Source organism: Gorilla gorilla, chromosome 4 (assembly GCF_029281585.2).
Source record: "Gorilla gorilla gorilla isolate KB3781 chromosome 4, NHGRI_mGorGor1-v2.1_pri, whole genome shotgun sequence".
In the NCBI taxonomy this organism is placed as follows: domain Eukaryota; kingdom Metazoa; phylum Chordata; class Mammalia; order Primates; family Hominidae; genus Gorilla; species Gorilla gorilla.
In genome coordinates, this window is record NC_073228.2 from 43858461 (window position 1) to 43880152 (window position 21692).

Here is a 21692-nt window from a genome sequence, read left to right on the forward strand (position 1 = left end):
GTGAAGATCTCTCTCAAACATGGAAGCATAATAGAATAATTTAAGGGAGTCTGTTAAAAATGTAAATTTCCAATAACCTGACCCAGAAATTCATTCTGATATCTGGTGAAACAGGGGCAAGGCTCTAGAGGTATCTTTAAGGTGCCCAGGTGATGCAAATGCAGCTGATTTGTAAACCACTGTGTACACTAACTTGAAAATACTTTGGTTTAAACAGACTGGGACAGAGAGATGTAAACACTGCCTGCATCTATCCCTTAACCTATCCCTGAATTAAATGCCCACAGCCTTCTTTCTTCATCATCTGTATCACATCTACCTCCTAAACTGTGCAGATTACATGAGATAATATATGTAATACATTTCATTATCATAAAGGACTATACAACATCTTTTTTATGCAAGTGTGCTTTTATGCAATAATCAGGTTAATATGTCATTATGCCTCTATTCTATTCCATTTCATTACATGTCTGTCTAATAAAGATTTAGGATCTTACTTATAATTATATATGCTTACTCACTCATAAAACAATTTTTTTTGAGACAGGGTCTCACTCTGTCCCCCAAGCTGCAGTGCAGTGGCATGATCGTGGCTCACCGTAGCCTCTATCTCCCCAGGCTCAGGGGATCCTCCCACCTCAGCCTCCCAAGTAGATGAGACTACAGGCACACACCACCACACCTGGCTAATTTTTTGTATTTTTTGTAAAGACAGGGTTTTTCCATGTTGCCCAGGCTGGTCTCACACTCCTGGCCTCAAGCGATCTGCCCACCTCAGCCTCCCAAAGTGCTAGGATTACAAGTGTGAGCCACTGCAACCGGCACATAAAACAAGATGATTATCTTCTTTGTGTATATGTTAGTGTAAATCACTTTTTGCCAGGCATGATCTTCCCTCTCCCCCACCAAGCAGTTCTGGAAGAATCTGCAGAAAGACACCTTTGAGTTTAACACAAAACAAAGCTTTGTTGATGCTCAAACCTAGTATGGACAAGAAAAGACATCCTGGAAGGCTGTCATGTGCACAGCAAGTTCTAAGAAACAGGTTACACAAGAACATTGCCTGGTTTATTATTTTTAATTTAATGAACATTGTTCCTGTAAAAATTGCAGGGCAGATATTCCAGGAAATCAACATCTTTTTTTAGCCCTAGAGCAGACAGCCCAGTAATGGCCATGGCTGGACAAGTATGCCTGACCTGCATTCTAACCCAAAGGGGCATTGTTGAAAAGTGAGAAGGATTTTTCAGTTCAAGGTCTGAGCCTGGATGCTCTGCCCTTCTAACAGAGACTGTCAGCATGGAGGTGAATTTTGAAACTAAGTTTTGTGATGTGTGCACTTTCCACTAAAAACTGGACCAAGCCCAAGGCTCATTTCTCAGGGTTTCCTATCCAAGCACAAGATGAGGAATGGTCTTTGGTCATTACCACTTGGTTTGGAATAGCCCAGAGGTGAAAGAGTTGCTATTAGATTTCATTAATCTGAAGAACACTGTTTAGGTTAAAATGTCTTCTTGCTGTTATAATTGGAGAGGGTGACGTTGGTGTTTAGCACCAGCCAAAATATATAAACTCAAGATTAAGGAGAAAAAAGTTATGAGTTGAACCTGTGAGTTAAAAAAAACTGCAAATATTTTATTTATTTTTTATGTATATTTTATTTATTTATTTATTTTTGAGACAGAGTCTCACTCTGTCACCCAGGCTGGAGTGCAGTGGCATGATCTCAGCTCACTGCAACCTCTGCCTCCTGGGTTTAAGCGATTCTCCTGCCTCAGCCTCCCGAGTAGCTGAGATTACAGTCACCCACCACAACGCCCAGCTAATTTTTGTATTTTTAGTAGAGATGAGGTTTAACCATCTTGGCCAGGCTGGTCACAAACTCCTGACCTCAGGCAATCCGCCCACCTCATCCTCCCAAAATGCTGGGATTACAGGTGTGAGCCACCACGCCAGGCCCGCAAATGTTTTATGATGACAAAAAAAGGTTTAGTACTGCTAACTTAACTGATGCTTCTAGGTAGTTGATGATCATCATTCTCTTGCTTTATTTCCAAGTCTATGTAATAAAAACAAAAATAAATAAAATTTTCATATTAAAGCTTCAGAACCCTAAGTTGAAAAAAGAGATTCATACTTAACCGCAGGTCTTTTGGGTGCCTACAATGTGTCAGACATGGTGCTAAGTGTTGGGTGTAAAGAGAGTAGGATCCAGACCTCACCCTCAGGGATGCACGACCAAGAGTACAGAGACTCACTCCAGACCTGAAGGCAGTGCTGAGAAGAGGCACAGAGGTCTCCTCTCTGAGCTGAGCATCAGATGTTAAACTGTGGTGTCTTTCCTTATCTGCCCCAGCTCTTACCCCACCTGCCTGTAGAGGGCCCTGTGCCAGCAAACCACAGGGGTCTATTAGGAATCCCACCACAGTGTCGGCTCCTTTAGCCCAGCTCTGTGGTGCCTAGTTCTCTCTTCAGTTTTCCAAAATGCCTAGGACCTGGCCCAAAACCCCAGGCACTAAACCAAAAGGCTTAACTGAGCTCTGGCACTCACTAGCTGTATAGTTTGAGCAAATTACTTAAACTCTGTATCCCTCAGTTTCTTCATTCATAAAATGGGAAAACGCCTACATCATAAGGTTGTTTTGAAACCTGAATGAGTTGATACATGTAAAGCACTTAGAACAGCACCTGATACATAAGTGGAGTCTAATAAATGCTCACCAGGCTATTTCCTCAGTTCTAACACAAAACCTAATACAAGGCTTAAATTATTCAAGGCCTACCTTTGCTATCTATTGGGTGTGATTTGAGAATTTAACACAATACTGCAGCAATATTTGAATAATGCTCCAAAAGCAGAAACCAACCTATAGAAGCATCTATGATTAGCTCTGGTCAGATGTCAGAAAACATTTCAGGCTATTCAAGTGTCAGTGCTCTCTATGGGAGGTTTATTAACAATACAGATGTTCTATATTGCATTTTTTAGTGAGACACAAATACACGGTGTGAAAAAATTAAGTATTTTAGAGACAGACTTTTTCTTGGTGGATTAGAAAGATTTCTCATGCTCATTCAATCTCTCTATCTCTCTCTTTGTCTTTCTCTCTCACTCTCTCTCACACACACACCCTACCCCACCCCCACATCTTATATAATTATGTTTCCTGCAATCTTAACAATACTGAATTACATCAGTGTTTCTCTATGCATAAGCCTGCAACTTAATTGTAGATATTAAATATATGTCATAATATCTCTGCTACTTATTAATGATCAGGATATACACAGAAATACACCTTGAAATGAATGAGAGACTTTGTAGCTCCAATATTTTTATTTATTTAACCAACATTTATATAGTGCATATTGTGTTCCAGACACAGTTCTAAGCACTATTTAGCAGTAATTCATTTTATCCTCGTAACAACCTTATAAGATAAAACTGAAACACAGAGAAATTGATCAGTTTGCTGAAGTCTCATAGCTGGTAAGGGTTGGAACCTGGATTCAGAGCAGGCTCTCTGGCTCCAGAGTCCATGTTCTTCACCACCACTCTCTCCTAGCCAGTCAACTTCATTTCTTTCAGACCCCACAATAAAAATAAAAATGAGCTTCTCTTTGAGACTATGTTATGGAATCTCCCCTTGATAAAAAATTCCAAAATGCCAATCCTCTCTGCATTCTATAAAATTCTAAAATTCTTTTATTTTCCACTAGAGGTAAAGAATTCTAAAATTCTTAACACAAGGTGTTAGTGCTCAATTGGCATTAATTAGTGGCTATGATGATGCATAAAATTTAGGTTTTAAAACATTTTTCAGTCCCTTTCTGTACTGAGCTGGAGCTTGAGTGATGGAGTGCCCAGACAGAAACCAAGAAAGATCCAAGAATCTTAGGACAGAGAAGGAGCCATGAACTCATGTAGTCTAGCCTACCCATTCTGCAGACCAAAATGCAGATAAATCAAATGACTTGCTCATCATTGCAGAACTACTTTGTGTCGGTGCTAGGACTAGCGCACAGAACAAGAATAAACAGGGGCAGTTTAGGAAACAGTCTTTCTGGAAACTCTTAATTTTTCCCAAGCCCTAGAGCTCTTTTTTTATACCATGTTCCCTCTCCATTCACAGAAACTGAAGTAAAACTTGAGATATCATGCCAGTCCTGGAAGTCAGAGTAGTGAAAAGTCCAGAATCCAAGTTAAGTAGGGCTTGAAGAATTCACCTGTGCCAGAATTCAAAGCAAGCTCAATAACCAAAACTAGAGAGCCAAGCTAAGGTCAAGCCAAGAGGAACATACACTAAAGGGTGAGGCAAGACAGGAAGCTCAAGTCCAGGCAAACTGGAAGGTATGGAGTTAGGAAGAGGTAATTGGAATCGCAACAACCTGCCCATTTCAAACCCCACAGATGTTTAAGAATGTCTCAAACTTGGTGGAGGGTGCGAGCTCACCCTAAATAGCACATCCCTTTTGAATAAATTAAGCATCAAGTTTACCATGCAGACTGTATGGAATTTTTCAAGATCAAAACCACCAAAATCAAGTTAAATGTCCACTTCAAAAAAAATAGGCAAGATTATGAGTTACTGCAACTCATCTGATAGATCTATGCACAGTAAGCTTCTTAGTATCTTACTTTATCTGCCAGTGAAGACTGGAGGACTGAGCTGATTCAGCTGGGAATTGAACCTGTGGTTCCAGGAAGTCTAGATATTTCAAACCTCATACTTAGTCCATTAAGATATCCCCTCCAAGAACATAATGTAGTTAAAGTAGACTTAGATATCTTTAATACAGAGAGTGGATTTTATTTCCACTTTGGGAATTTCTGATCCATAATAGAGATATAGATGAAACTTACCTACAATGGTGCCTATAGAAAAATGCATGCATGTCAACATATACCGTCACTTTTCTGATTTATGATTAAGAAGGAAAAAAAAACGTATCTTGGGGGAAGTGGATTACAAATACTTCTGCTAAATGGAGGCTTTATACATAACTCCCTTCTCTTATTCTTTCTAAAGATCCATTCTTGCCTGTCTCAATAAAATAGAATAAATTATACTTACTCAAACAATCTGAAGAGAGACCACAGATTTCACACATCTGTCAGGTGGGTCAGTTTATTTGGGGGACAGTAGGGGAACATCCTGTACCATTACAGGCTGTCAGCCACAGAGAATGTTTACTAATAAGCCTAGCCATTAGGTTGGGTCAGTGATGGATGGTCTATGTTCCTCTGCCCTGGCCTGGCATGTGCTGTGCTACTCACTGACCAGCAGCAGCTGTTGTACTAACCGCCTTGTTAAGGGTCTCCCCAAGTGACATCAGCTATACATCACCCTGGCTGATACCTTTGATTATTTGGACAGCTCCTGGCATGATGAATCGTTGGGATTGATCTGTCTTTTCTCGCATGTCCTAGTCAGTGTTCTTTACTCATCTCTCTCAACTCTTCATTCTTAAGTCCAGGGCCCTTATTACTGCACTTTCAGATGTATGCATCTCCTACCCTCTCCAATTTAAGGGACCTGCTGGTTTCAGTATTCATAATAAGGAATTGAGATGAGGCTGCGGAAAATAAGTGCATCATAGTTAGAACAGGCAGGCAGAGGAAATAGCAGTCACTCTTGCAGCCAGAAAAACAAGGAGAAAAAGCTTTTTTCTATGGGCATCTAGGGCTCAGCAACCTTCATTACTTAGGTCATGGGCCCTCCGCATAATCCATGTGGTACAAATTAAATTTGAATGCTGTTGGTAACCTGAACAATGCTTTCTATTTATAAGATCCTTTTCTCCCAAAGAGTGCAAATCATTTCACACACAGTATTTCAAGCATCACCATACGTAAAAGAAGTTTTATCATCTTGATTTCAGAGAGGGAAAAAATGAGCACAGAAAGCCTATATACCCAAATCTACTTGATAAATAAATGTGTGGCAAGATCAATAACAAGACCTAAAATCTCTGACTCCCTGCTATATTCAGTCCTTTAATTCATTGATTTTTAAAATGTTGAGTAAGCATCTACTGTGTGTGCCAAGAGCTGGGAATACAGGGAGCCTCTATGGGACAGCCGTTAACTCATTCAATCCCATTTATGTTTAAATCAGTTTTAGTGAGGGAGAAGCATATTGAAATATACTACTTTACTTTAGAGAATTTGTGTACATACTAGAAATACAAATTCTATTTCACTTTACCATGAATGAACCAGAGGCCATAGTAGACTGCCCTTCTCTATTAAATTTTAAATTTCTGCCCCCTATAGTTATTTGTAGTCCTTTCCAAATCTGTTGAAATTGAATAGATTCAAATATGGCTATGTAAAAGCAGTAGTTCTCTAATGTGTTCTGGTACACTTGGCAAAACTTCATTAAATATATGTTTAATTCTATCATACAAACAACTGTACTGACATAAAATATGGCCACATTATATGTATGCAATATAAACTCTCAGCCAGAAGCACACCCATCTCCCCTCCCCCAAAAGGCCACTAAGTATGGCTTTTTGAACTAAGCATGATCAGTGGTCTCCAAAAATTTCCATTAATATATTTATTTACCATTTGTTCTTTTTTGGCCACCTAAAGTGGTAAAATAACCCAAGGTTTAAGAGAAAATTTAAATTTGATGACGGTTCCTATCCATTAACTAGGCATAGGTATGATACCACATTGTTCCAGAAAGAATCTAAGACAAGAACCAGTTTACTTTGTTAAGAATTATTATTCTATTTGAAAAATGGAATAGCTCAGTCAATAGAAGAATAGTTGTAGAGCAACTATATTTAAATCATCTTCATCACTAGAAAAACACTGGCTTTATTATGTCATTTCCTGACTGAAAACTTTCAATAACTCTGCATAGCTGAGGAGACCTCCTAGCCTCTCCAGTTTAAAGGACCTGCTCATTTCAGCATTCATAATGAGAAATTGGAGTGAGGGAAACTAGGGAAAACTAGATTATTAGAACTTGTTAGCCTGACCTTTGAAATCTTTCAGAGTTTGTCCTACACCCATAGGATAAATGTTTAGCTTATTTCTTAGAATACACCCACACCTACATATCCACCAAAAGCTCCAGGCATCAGTCAAGTTACTGTTGGCTAAGAACACATTATACTCAGTGTAGACTTTCAAGCTCTTGCTTGTACTGTTTCCTTTCTGGAAAGTTCCTCCTCCTCCTCCTCCTCCTCCTCCTTCTCCTCCTTCTCTCTCTCTCTCTCTCTGTCTCCCATCTCTCAGAGTTCAGCTCAAGGTACTCTTCTCCACAGTCTATACACACTGCCTTCTCTGAGCTGTAGGTTTTTATTTTGGTACCTAATCATATACTTTTTTATTGTTAATTAACAATTTCAGGTATTCAGCTAGAGGCCATCTGCTTTTCCTTTCATATTTCTCACATACAGTGCCATGCACATCTGCTGTTCCTTGGTACCTTGTACTTGTAGTCATAGAACATGCCAGTAAAGTTGTGAGTGAATAACCCCAAGCAAACTGTTAACCATCGGTCACTATGAGCTCATAAAAACTGGTTAACTTGGCTTATTTTCAACAATTGCTTATTTTCAAATACATGTGATAGTTCTTCTAGACTTGATTGATGGAAATTTGCAGGCATTTCTGTGCTTAGACTGATTTACCACTTCTGTGGCTTGGTTTATATAGATACATATCCACATGGGACATTTGCCCACACTTCAGTTTTCAGCAGTTCATAGATGATGCCAAAAGGGCATTTTCATATACTGCGCAGCATATAATGGTAGTAATGTGGAAATTTAGGAGCAACTAGGAAAGTATCCAGAATATAAGGGAGTGGACACATAATTCAGAGAAGTGCTGTGTTGCTCATAATTGAGCACCAGTGTCTTAGTTGTGCCAGAAAACCACTCCAGAGAAGTCAGAAACCTAAAATTGGAAGGGCCCTAAATTTCCACATAATAATTTTTATCTTACATAGATCTTTGTTAAGCATAAATCTACTTCTGATTCTTCAGACCTTAGTTGCTATAACTCAGTTTCCATTTACCAAGTGAGAATCAGCAGTTTTTAGAATGCCAGCATCTCCAAAACCACACAGGAATTGAGCTTAAAATCTGGTAGCATTTTAACACCGGAAAGCTTGACTTCAAACCATGCACCTTTTGAGAGGGCTTTTTTTTTTTTTTTTTTTTTGAGACGGAGTCTCACCCTGTTGCCCAGGCTAGAGTGCAATGGCATGATCTCTGCTCACTGCAACCTCTGCCTCCCAGGTTCAAGCGATTCTCCTGCCTCAGCCTCCCGAGTAGCTGGGATTACAGGCACTCACCTCCACGCCCAGCTAATTTTTGTATTTTTAGTAGAGACGGGGTTTCACCATGTTGGCCAAGCTGGTCTCGAACTCCTGACCTCGTGATCCACCCGCCTCAGCCTCCCAAAGTGCTGGCATTGCAGGTGTGAGCCACCACACCCGGCCCTAAGAGGACATTTTAGGAAGCATTAAAATTATTCTACAGCACTTTGGGAGGCTGAGGTGGGTGTATCATGAGGTCAGGAGTTCAAGACCAGCCTGGCCAACATGGTGAAACTCCATCTCTACTAATAATACAAAAATTAGCCAAGTGTGGTGGCAGGGGCCTGTAATCCCAGATACACAGGAGGCTGAGGCAGGAGAATTGCTTGAACCTGAGAGGTGGAGGTTGCAGTGAGCTGAGATTGCGCCACTGCAATCCAGCCTGGGTGACAGAGCAAGACTCCATCTCGGGAAAAAATATATATATAATTCTTCTATATGCGTCTCCTATTTTAGCTATGTACATTTTTCAGCTACAAAAGCAAAACAAAACAAAACAAACAAAAAACCCAAGTCAGTTCATCAATATCTCTTGAATACGGTTTTTCTTAGAGGCAGAAAGAGTGTAGGAGTATGAAGGAAGAGTAATTAATGGAAAGAAAACTTCTAGAAAATCCTAGATGATAGCTAAAACTATTATTGATTTGTATTAGCGTGAGGAACCCTTTTTGTCATATTTGCCTAGGGTTTCCTCTAGACCAAGCTCCTTTTACCTCAGCTCCCTACGCTTAGGCTCTTTGTGGTTCCCTCTACTTCTCAAAGCCTGTAGCTAACTGTAGCAACTTAATTTCTGAGAGAGTGGTAAGAGTTCCAAGTTACCCCTTAGACATTTCTGGCACCACCAACCACCATTGTTGTGGTTGACTGGGCTTATTATAATAATAATTCTTTACATTTACATACCATATTTCATCACAGAATCACTACAAATTATAGATGTTAACCAATTGGGCTTTCTCCCTCCTTTATCATCAGGAGGAGTGGGCAACAGAGACGTCTAGACAGAGAAACTGAGTTAGGAATATTTCAGTATTGATAAGTGAGTTTAGGGCAAGAGCCCTTAAAACATGCAGTGCTCTCTGTGAAGGGCAGATTTTTAAACTACGCCACCATCCCACTGTTGAACTGGAGAACAGAACTGAAAGAGACTGCAGGCAACCTTGTGGATTTCTTAAAGATACTCAGCAATTCTGATCCCACAATTATTTAACTTCTTGAAATTGCTCCTGTTTTAATTTAAGTCAATTTCTCTTGCGGCACGAACAGAATTAGCTGGTTAGTAACCTCCTTATAAAACATTTGATATAATGCACTATACAGTACTTGAAGGTTTAAACCAAAACACCATTTAGCCTTATGAGCTCCAGGCTAGGAAATACAAATTCTTTTAGCCATGCCTATGTAATTTCTCTAGGATTTTTAAAAAGTAATTCTGTAGCAAACTTTTCTCAAGGAGAAACTGTTTTAGTCAGTCTTCCTTTGTTTCCTAGTGTTTCAGAAGTTGACAAAGGCATTAGTTAGTAACAAACTACTTTGATAGGTTTTTGTCAACTTTTTTATTGCAATACATCATATATACAGAAAAATGCGCAAATCATAAATGTAGAACTCAATGATTTATTTATTTTTTTTTTTTTTTTTTGAGACAGAGTCTCACTCTGTCACCCAGGCTGGAGTGCAGTGGTGCAATCTTGGCTCACTGCAACCTCCACCTCCCAGGTTCAAGCGCTTCTCCTGCCTCAGCCTCCTGAGTAGCTGGGATTACAGATGTGCATCACCACGCCCAGCTAATTTTTATATTTTTAGTAGAGACACGGTTTCACCATATTTGTCAGTCTGGTCTGGAAGTCCTGACTTCATTATCCGCCTGCCTTGGCCTCCGAAAGTACTGGGATTACAGGCGTGAGCCACCGTGCCCACCCCAGTGATTTTTTTTAACAAAGTGAACACACTTACGTAAGCCCTACCCACATCAAGATATAGAACATTACCAGCACCCCTAAAGCTTCTCTTTCTTTTTTTTTCTTTTATTTTTTTATTTATTTATTTATTTTTTTTTTTTGAGATGGAGTCTCGCTCTGTCACCCAGGCTGGAGTGCAGTGGCGCAATCTGGGCTCATTGCAACCTCCACCTCCTGGGTTCAAGCGATTCTTGTGCCTCAGCCTCCCAAGTAGCTGGGATTACAGGCATGTGCAACCACGCCCGGCTTTTGTATTTTCAGTAGAAACAGGGTTCTACCATGTTGGCCATGCTGGTCTCAAACTGCTGACCTCAAGTGATCCTTCCACCTCAGCCTCCCAAAGTGCTGGGATTACAGGCGTGAGCCACTGCACCTGGCCTGAAACTCCTCTTTATGCCCCGTCCCAGTTATCTCCACCAAAATAACTACTATTCTGACTTCTATCACCAGATTAATTTTGCCTATACTTGAACTTCATATGAACAGATTCATACTATATATACTTTTGTGTGTCTGGACTCTTTCATTTAGCATTATATTTGTGAGGATTGTCCGTGTTTTTGCATGTAGCAAAACACATGTAGTTCCTTTGTTCTCATTACTATATAGTATTTCCTTTATTCATTTTATTTCATTCTATGGTAGGTAAACGTATGGGTTTTTTCTGCTTTGGAAATATTGTAAATAATGCTGCTATGAACAATCTTATATCAGACGTTTGGAGCACCACTATGTTGGCATTTCTGTTTGGTATATAGCTAGGAGAGGAATTGCTGAATTAGAGGGTATGTGCGTATTCCGCTTTAGGAGATTCTACCAACAGAGATTGGTAGAATTTTAGGAGATTTTTCCAACAGACTTATACCATTTTTACTCCCACCAACAATGTGTGAAAATTCCAGTTGCTCCTCATTCTCACTGATACTTGGTATTGTCAGTGTTTCTTAATTTTAGCAATTCTGGTGGGTGGCTGTAGTAGTTTCTTCAATTGAAATAAACCAGCTGCCTGGAGGGATTAGGTCTCTGAAAATATCCTTTTTTCCTGCTTCCATTGTACATTTGCCAGTGGATCACAGGAACATCTCCTCTGTGAGGAAAAAAGTGGTAGCCTAGCCCTCATTTGCATGACTTTGAACTGTTATCTGTGGCTGCTGTAGATTCTAGCCAGAGCAGACTGGGAGACACCGTGTGCAGCCAGATAACCTTTTCTTGTTCATTAAGGGCCCACTTAGCTCTCCATGGGGGTGCAGCAGACAGCCTAGCAAAGCAGGTAATGACTTTATGACTATATAATGCTAATCTCATCAATAATAATTCTAAGAGGAAAAAACCCAGAATTTAAATAACTGGGTTATGGTACCAACACACAAAAGTATGAAAGTCAGGTTGAGGACAGCTGTACTTGTTTTTGCAACTAACATTAACTGACATGACCCTATTCTCCATAATATGTATTCAGAGAGACTTTTAAACTGGATGCTGAAATCTAGAGGGGGAAGGGTTTAATTGCCTTGAAGTGTTTTGAAAATACTAACCAATAAACAGTCATATTAGAAATAGGCAGAACTGGTGCTTTATTTGAGGCTGGACATATAAGAGTTTCAAAAAGGTTTGTGGATGATAATTCCTCTCCTTTTGTCAGCAAGAAGTTCAAGTTCAGTGGCCAGTTGTTTTGCCAATGAGAAGTGAATAGTACAACTGACTTTTAAAATCAAATGTCACATTCCACATGGTTCCTACCTGGGTTTTAGTTTCTCAACAATGGAATACAATTTTCGATAAATCTAGAGATAAAAATTCTGCCCAAGTAACCTCATTAATATTGAGGGGACTCTTCTCTGTTGGAAATCTGTGTGTTTTGTTCAAAAAATTGGAAGCAAAGAACTCTTTCAGGTTAATTCTAGAGATTCCAAAATTAAACATATACTATTAGATAAATACTAATAGGAAATTAGGTTGTTATATTTTTTCTCTTTCTCTTTCTTAATCTGCCTTTCTCTTTATTCCCACTGTAAAATGTGTGCATGTTTATTCCTTTCTACTCTTTATGTTCTGATTTCACATGGCCACCCCATGAGGGTTTTTTTTAACAATCTGAAACCCCCAAAATATTGAATTATTATGGAAACAAGGTGCAATATTTCAAGCGTCACCCTACAATAAAAGTAACAGGATAATGATTTTCTTTCTCAGTTCAGATATTAGAGGCCCAAGTATTGATTGCCTGTTTCTTTTGCCTCCTGTCCTCTGATGAAACTACACTTTTGACACAGAGTCACAATAAAATGTGCCCTTTGCAGTATGAGATCTCTGTAAATGTCATTCACACAGTCATTGTTTTCTAATTCTCTGCATTTTCATCAGAGTAGCACACAAGCTCTTCGTTGAGTGGAGACAGAGCAAGCAGTGTTTAAATTTAGAATTCACTAGAACAACCAAGTTCCATTATTTTGCTAAAGACAGTTACAGTCTAATAATAGGACTCCTTTTCCATAGTGTTTATGAAATTATTATTCTTAGAATTGATTAAGTGTTGAGGACTTTGATAACTAGAGGTTTCATGAAATGCTGTTGGGAATATTGATGTTGGGTTTGCCAGGCAAAGAGAGGTTGTAAAATCAGTGTGAATGTCAGTGTTTATGGATGAGAAGGGTTGGTTGGTAACATAAGCTGAAGCCAAGCTGGAGACCTAGAGGAAATGGCTGCTTCCCTAACCCAACTCTGCCAGCTAGTCTTCCTCCTGACCTGCAACATTCTTACTGTCTCAGCCCCAGGTCTCTGATCCTAGCTGTTAGCAAATGATTTGTGATTTTGTTTAAGGATAAATATCAGTGGTAGCCTAGCTTGAAGCCACCAAATTCATTTCATTTGTGCCCTGCACCAAATCTGATCCCAAAGGTGGCAAGCTGGCACATTAACACAATGTGATACTTAGTACCTTCCTCCTTCTCTATGAAATCAGTTTATCCAACAATATCTCATACAAATGACCTGCAAAAACAAGCCATACACAAAGCTTTCACTAACATCTTGATAAATGTAATTGGTGCACCTATGGCTTTTCAAGATGTTCCTATGCTGTGACCCTCTGTTTCACATAATGTAGCCTTTTAATTTATTTCCAATAGCTTCCCAGTCAGTCAGCACTGGCATCCTTTTTCAAACCTCAAATCATGGTCTGATAATCCATTTTGGTGCCTTTATTAGCCTCAAAGGTAGTTTGAGCTGTTAAAATATTTTTTTAACAAATTTCTTTTGGATAAGAGATATTGTAGTGGACTCCATATAATTTTTACCTTTACCTAACCTTTTCTTATTTATTTATTTAGAGACAATATCTTCCTCTGTCACCCAAGCTGGAGTGCAGTGGCACAATCTCAGCCCACTGCAGTCTCGACCTCTTGGCTCAAGCTATCCTCTCACCTCAGCCTCCCGAGCAGCTGGGACTACAGGTGCACACCACCAGGCCAGGCTAATTTTTGTGTATTTTGTAGAAATGGGGTTTTGCCATGTTGCCCAGGCTGGTCTCAAACACCTGAGCTCAAGCAATCCACCCATCTCGGTCTCCTGCAGTTTTTATCTGGCACCATTGCAGCTGATCCCATCTTGACAGCAATCCTACTAGAAATCTATTCAGAAACCCCTCTTCTGTTCATCTTTGCATCATCCTATCTGGGAGATAAAGTTACCCAGGAGACCACTGAGAGGGCAGGTCTCACTCTTTTTTCTTTTTGCTTGCTTTCTATTGATTGTCCCTAGAAGAAAGGTAACTGATTTAAGGGGCCTGAAAATGATTTGGACAGACTATAAAGAAAATAAAAATGAGATCAGTATGAAGAAGTCAATACCACACACCTTTTTCAAATTTGACAAAAACATTTAAGTTCTGAAATATTTCAGGTAAAAAAATAAAATATGTGATAAGAGAGAGGCTTACCTGAGATGTACTTTAGGAAATCTGGACTTCACTTCTTTCTTATATTCCCCCTTTTCACTCTCAACACATGAAATGCTGAAAATGGAAATTTTGCTTCTTGTATTAGAAGAATTTTCAACATTTAAATTTCTTAGAAAGTTTTGAATCTGATACTTATAATATTTGCCAATCTGTCCATGAAAGAACATGCATTCTAGAGAATGTCTGACAAAAGAGAGGGCAAAATTTTATCTCTTATGAATATTCAGGCCAGGTGCAGTGGCTCACACCTGTAATCCCAGCACTTTGGGAGGCCGAGGTGGTTGAATCGCTTGAGCTCAGGAGTTCGAGACTAGCCTAGATAACATGGCGAAACCCTGTCTCTACAAAAAATACAAAAATTAGCCTGGCATGATGGTGTGCACCTGTAGTCGCAGCTACTCTGGAGGCTGAGCTGAGAGGATCCCTTGATCCCAGGAGGTGGAGGTTTCAGTGAGCTGAGATTGTGCCACTGTACTCCAGCCTGAGCAACAGAGTGAGACCCTGTCTCAAAAAAAAAAAAAAGAATATTCACAGTATTGGGTGCTTGTGCAAAGTGGACATAGGGTACATAGTTCTTAAGACTTATCAGCAATGTGTTATTTCAATTTCATAAGCAAGCAAGATAAATAGTGGCTTTGCAGTTATCACACACTCTATCAATGGGATGTTGTCAAGATAGAATCTCAGTTGTAAGCTCTCTATTCAGAGTCTTGTCTATAAAGTTGTATTGCTTCTATAACTCAAACAAGATCAAGTTGTAGCTGGCACCATTTTCCTCAGAGTACCAAAGATATAACTGACTCCTGTTTAAGAAATGTCAAAAGTCACCGGAATTCATACTGCCAAGAACAACATGTGTGTGACATGTTGCTAAGCTTCCCTCTGCAGGTTTCCCCTCTGTGTCAGTGGTATGAACCCAGCAGCTCAGAATGAGGTAATTTCACAAAGGCAGGCATGTTGAACCCTTATGGCATCCTTCAGATAATGCATAGGTCAGAGATGGAATAAACAAAGCAATATGCTGAAAGCCAGCTGTTTAAGTGAGGAGGAACAGGCCTGGGAGTAAAGGGCTACATGGAGGATTGCAGTTAGGCTCAGGGGCTCTCCTGAAAGGTGAGCTTGCCCTGTTGGTGCTTATCTTACACAGTGAAAGGAAAGGAGGAAAACTGTCTCCAATTAGAACCAGGGAGAGCTGGTGATGCTGGGGCTGCCTCTATCTAAACCCTGATCTCATACTGCTTCCCTGTGGAGAGTTCTCTGAACTGCAGCTTCCCTCTGTGGGCCCCTGCCTGTCATGTCCATCCAGTGTGGTCTCGAGCCTGGACTTGGTATCATCCAACAGCAGGAAAAAAAAAAATTCTGTTAAGAACCTCAGCAAAAAGAATGGGGAGGCCATGAGAAAATGGTCCTCTCCTGAGTCCAGAGTCATATCTCACAACAGGCTGATCTGACACGTCTGCATCCTCACCCCTCCCTTTTTACATACCTTTTTAAAAAGCCCAAAGCCTCCGTCTGCCCAGTGGTGTTCCTTCGGTTCTGCTTTCGCAGATATATGTTCTGGCTTGCACCCTGGGGAACTCCAAATCAATTCTTAAAATTCCCTACTATTTCTCTGAATATTTTTCACAAAAGCCAAATCACAAGGCTATGGCCAACATAGAGGTTTCCACTTTTATCTTTTTATAATTATTATCACAGCTTTCTGCTTGTCTTCCTCCATACCCACCCAAGGAAGTGTAGACATAGGCATTAACAAGAATACCCCTACCCTTCAGCTACCCTTCTTCAGAGGGCATTAGGGCAATAAAACACATTTTAGATATAGATCTATAGCTGACTATTTCATTATGATATAAAAACAGTACTGTAGGAGCATTACAGTTAGTATGGTGGTTCAATTTTTTTATTTCTCTATAATTTAAAAACCAGAGGCCAGGTGCAGTGACTCACACCTGTAATCCCAGCACTTGGAGAGGCTGAGGCAGGAGGATTGCTTGAGCCCAGGAGTTCGAGACCAGCCTGACCAACATAGTGGAACGCCATCTGTTTATTTTATTTTATTTTATTTTATTTTACTTTATTTTGAGACAGAGTCTCACTCTGTCACCCAGGCTGGAGTGCAGTGGCGCAATCTCAGCTCACTGCAACCTCCGCCTCCCAGGTTTAAGCAATTCTCCTGCCTCAGCCTCCCAAGTAGCTGGGACTACAGGCACGCACCACTACACCTGGCTAATTTTTGTATTTTTAGTAGAGTCAGGGTTTCACCATGTTGGCCAGGCTGGTCTCGAACTCCTGACCTTCAGTGATCTGCCTGCCTCAGCCTCCCAAAATGCTGGGATTACAGGTGTGAGCCCAGCCTCTAATTTTAGAAAAAGAGAAAAAAAAAAGGAACTGGAGAAAGTTCAGCTTCTCTTAATTAAGAAACAGTCAGGCCCAGTGCAATGGCCTATGCCTGTAATTCCAGCACTTGGGAGGCCAAGGTGGGTAGATTGCTTGAACCCAAGAGTTTGAGACCAGCCTGGGCAACATGGCAAAATCCCATCTCTACAAAAAATTAAAGAAGAAGAAACAATCAGAAGCTAATAGGAAGCTATAATTAAAGTTTGATATGTTTTAGAGGAGATGAAGAAGAAGGCAATACATCCTTTGGGCTGGTCAGTGGTATTTTCTAGTGAATATTCAGAATCAGAAAGTATAAAGGAAGTTGAGGCTGTAATTCACATTCCAGAGAGAACCTGTGATCCTTTCTGTTCCTCTCCTCTCTGCCTCTGTTGAAGGCTCGAGGGTGAAAGCTGTAAGTTGAAGAGGACAAGCCATCAACAGAGGGTAACTTACGATGAGAAATGAAAATATTTGGATTAGCTATAATACTAAGCCAGTGATATTTACAAATTATTAAACTGCCATCCTCACATCAAACGCTTTTTATTTTATGAAATGCTAAGCTGTACTTTCAGTTTGTTTCAAACTGTCAGGGCCATTATTTGATGTCCCTCTTTGTTTATCTTAATTAAGATGTAGAATCAATCATTTTTACTTTCTCTCTCCAAGAGCAGCAGTCAGCTCAGAGTCAGGATGAGGTCTGGCCACCCTTGAGTGCTGTGCAGGTGCTGAGCCGTGTTTGTTCACAGAGGGATAAAAAACACATTTGTTCTCCAGGTTGTGTGGATAGACTGACAGATTTTGATAAGAGGGAAAAAAGTCTTCCTCTGTGGTGAGAAATAACATTTCTATCTAGAATAAGTGAAAACAGTGGCAAATATAATTCCTGTTACAGAGATGATTTTCCTCAACACATAGTGACAACTCAGCTGGGGGTGGGAAACACCGAGGTAGGTTGGAAATAGGAGGCAGAATGTGGTGACCCAGATCAAGCAAGAAGCAGAAGACGGACAGCCCTAAACCTTGTCCTGTGAATATGACAGTTGTTCTTGCCACGCTAGCTTTGTTTTCCATTCCTGATGCCACAGTTCAATCTCCAAGCTGCTAGGTCACAGTCTCCTGAAAGTAGAATGGCTTATTGTTGGAGAGACCATTTCATATCCAAACTACTTATGTTCCTCTTTGCACAGAGGTACTTCTGGCCCATCAACTCTGTATAAGGGCCTTCGCAGGGTGTTTACAACAGTAGAGCTTTTTTTTTTTTTTTTTTTTTGAGACAGAGTTTTGCTCTTGTTGCCCAGGCTGGAGTGCAATGGTGTGATCTCGGCTCACTGCAACCTCCGCGGTGTTCAACCACGGGTTCAAGCGATTCTCCTACCTCAGCCTCCCAAGTAGCTGAAATTAAAGGCACCTGCCACCACACCAGGCTAATTTTTGTATATTTAGTAGAGATGGGGTTTCTCCATGTTTGTCAGGCGGGTCTCGAGCTCCTGACCTCAGGTGATCCACACGCCTCAGCCTCCCAAAGTGCTGGGATTACAGGCATGAGCCACTGAGCCCGGCAAACAGTACAGCTTAATTCTGCTGAGGCACCCACTCTTTCCTACTCAGCCCCCCTTTTAAGAAGCATGCATCCCCTCAGAATAGCTAGCCAGGGGTAGAGAAGCAGTCAACTAGACATGGAACAGAACTGAATTCTACACGCCAATCAACCCACTTGGGATAAAGCCTTGTCTCCTTAGCACCAGGTCACCTTCGTCTCCTTAGCACCATGTTCCTCTATCTAACTGAGCTAAATAGCCATACAATTCAATGAGCTGGACAAATGAGAAACACAAAAAAAGGAAACAAGTCTATTGCATGATTTAGGGAGATCAGATTGGAAAAGATACAGTGCTTTACTTTTAAAATCATCCTAGTCAGTGAAGCAATCCAAACATTGCCATAGACTTAAACAGATTATTTGTATTTTATACCACATGCATCTAGAACAGCATTATCTGTAACCCTCAAGCACTTGGAGCCCTAGAGTTAGGGAAAAGTATACCTTTTCATTGATCAGAATCTTTTTAAGCACATCTAAGCAAATTTGGGTGTGAAATTAGTACTAACATTTCTCCTACTTTTTGTGAGCACGAACAGCTAGCGCACACTCCAGTGGTCTTATATGTTGTTCTGCTCCTGACAGTGTTATAGAAGTTAACTTCAGGAACTTGGACAAGAAGGCCTGCATTCCAGTCCTTCCTTAGGCAAGAGGTGGACTTTTGAATCACATAATTCCAAGAGGAAACATAACGTTTCAAAAGATAAACCAACACTTCATTTATTTGAGGCCTCTGTTATGATTCTTGGACCACAGATAACTACTTTGAACAAATTCTCACTCTTCATTAGTGGAAAACACTTTCCTCTAATCGCCACGAATTACCCAACACCTGGAATTAAGCAGTCTTCTCTTACCATACTCATTTTCTCTCTTTCCAGTGGGATGTTCTAGGTTCATAAGGTGACTGCCAATACTTATTTAGCTGTGTGCAGTATTACTGGTGTAGCTGAGGCTGCTAGCTAGCCCCCACTTCTGGGTTCGTGGCTGCCCAGAACAACTCCCTGCCTCCACGGCAACTAGATTTGACCACGTGATTTAACTTCTGGCTAGTGGAATGTATAAGTAATGTGTCAACTTTTTAGGGCCACACACAAGTGTCCTTAAGCAGGTAGAGGGATGGTGGTGCTGTCTGTGTTGCCCCTTTCCTCCTTCCTGCTGGCTGGAACTGGAGCCAGTTTGGACCATGACGAACAAATGACACACTTTATAAAGATAGAAAGAGCCTGAAGAGGAAAGGGCGAAGTGTTTGAAACATGGTGGACAACATAAACCAGCAACAAACTACCAACACCATAGAGGAGCCCCTTGATTTCATCAGGCTCAGCCTGGATAAATGAATTTATGGATAAATGAGAGATTACCAGGAGCTTCTAGGCAGATTACATGCTTATGATCTACATTTAAATATGTTATTGGGAGATGTGGAAGAAACTGTGACTACTACAGAAATTGAGGAAGAAGCCATCATATATAAGAGATATATAAATCAGTGAAACAGAATATTCAAATGCTCTTTTTCCCAGAAGATGTTTTGTCCTGGTTGTCCCTCCGTTGAGAGTTGGCTGAAACAATTTATCCCATATGGAAAATAGGAGACTTTGTACAGGTACCTCTTTAAATGTTCAGGACATTCAAAAGAGAAACCAGCAAACATTTTGATATTAAGAAATTCTCCCACTCCTGAAATGAATTGACTTGCAGACAACTCATAATTTCTATTAAAAAAAATTTTTTTTAATAGAGGTGGGGTCTCACTGTACTGCCCAGCCTGGTCTCAAACTCCTGGGCTTAAGCCATCCTCCCACCTTGGCCCTCCAAAGTGCTGGGATTACAAGCATGAGCCACTGCACCCAGCCCAGATAATTCATAACTTCTTAAGCTAAATGGCATTTTTATTTTTCTCCAACCCTTCTAATAAATGTGATCACCAAGATGCAAAACTCTTTTTCAGGAAAAAAAAAGAGGAGCATGAAGTGCCCTCCCATTCCTGGGGTGCTTCCCCCCAGTCTTTTTATACATGAGGGACAAATTACCTTCTATTTTGTTAAGGCCTCTATTATTTGGGGTTTTCCGTCACACTGGCTAAACTAATCCTAATGATACATCTGGTAAGGACTTCCTTTGGGGGGTAGCCGAGGACAAACTGAGCAGGGTAACACTCGGGAGGAGACTATGAGGAATAGAATGGGAAAGATACCACAGTGATGAAATGACTACAAGTGGCCTCCTCAGCCATGGAAACGATTAAAGCCAGAGTTATATTAGCACAGATAATAATTTCTTTAGTATTTCTTAAATGGTGTTATGCAGAAGTCCTAACTTTTATTGGTTGATTAATGTAGTTTATTCTAGTCTTGGTAATAATGATCCTGGGTAGTTTGTTAAAATTGCCATGTGTACAAGTTGTCTTGGCTCTTTTCCAGGTCACCTTTGGTTACTTTGGTGCCTATAGCACTTCTCTTGCCCCTCGTGCTTGTTCTGATACTCACTGTCCACGCCCTCCACCTGGGGGCCTCCCTGGGCCCACCTCACCAAGGCCCTCCAGCAAGCCATCAGGATGATAAGGACCTAACATACACATCTACTCTGAGGCTGTGGTTCTCAGCCCTAGGTGAGCATCAGAACTACTCATAGAACTTTGTAAAAATAAACATGCCTCAGCCCCACTCCAGATAATCCTGAATCAGTATATCTGGGGTGCAGTTCAGGTATCTACACTTTTTTAAAAAGTAGACAGGTGATTCCGATGTGCAGCCAGAGTTACGAACCACGGCTCCAAGGTGTCGATGACTGATAATGGCTCCTTATAATATTGCCAGCCACACACACGTGACCTCATGGATAAGCGTCGCTACCTGACATCTGTCAGTTACCTACCTCTACTCAGTGGTCTACCGCATAGGTACAGACAGCTGTGCCTTATCCCTAGGAGAGCTGGAGCTCTGTGCCTCCTCCTCCCAGTGATTTCTGATGTACTAGCTTGTTACCACACTGTGGATGAGAATATCTCAATTAATGTGCTACCTCTCCCAGAGGCATTTGTAGTTCAACGGGGAATAATGCTTTAATCTAAGGGAATGGGCCCCAAATGATGGAATTTCAGGAATTACAGAAGTCAATTGAAAAGATATTTTGGAAGAGGGGCCCTTTTCCAGTTAACTTAAACACACACCATTTAAGCAGCACCAATTCTACTTATAAAACAACAACAACAAAACAACCGGGCCTGATTCAGAAGATTTTTAGACTTCTGAGGGGAAAAGTATCTATTTCTTCATCTTCCTTCACCTGCTGTTTGAAATCACCTTCAGCCCTCACACTTTCTCTTACCTCTAGAGAAGCAGTGCTGTTTGCCCCTAATTCAGCCATAGTTAAATGGCAAGAGAGCTCATGTTAAGAGAGCACATTACACTCTTCTGCATATCCTTTCATACATG

The 21692-nt window shown here is 40.6% G+C and overlaps 1 protein-coding gene and 1 pseudogene across 4 annotated transcripts in view; both read left to right on the plus strand.

Moving 5' to 3' along the window:
* Positions 1-21692, plus strand: part of SKAP1 (src kinase associated phosphoprotein 1) — a 296926-nt gene that overhangs the window by 199489 nt on the left and 75745 nt on the right. The window lies entirely within an intron of this gene.
* Positions 19509-19821, plus strand: LOC101128691 (U6 snRNA-associated Sm-like protein LSm3; annotated as a pseudogene).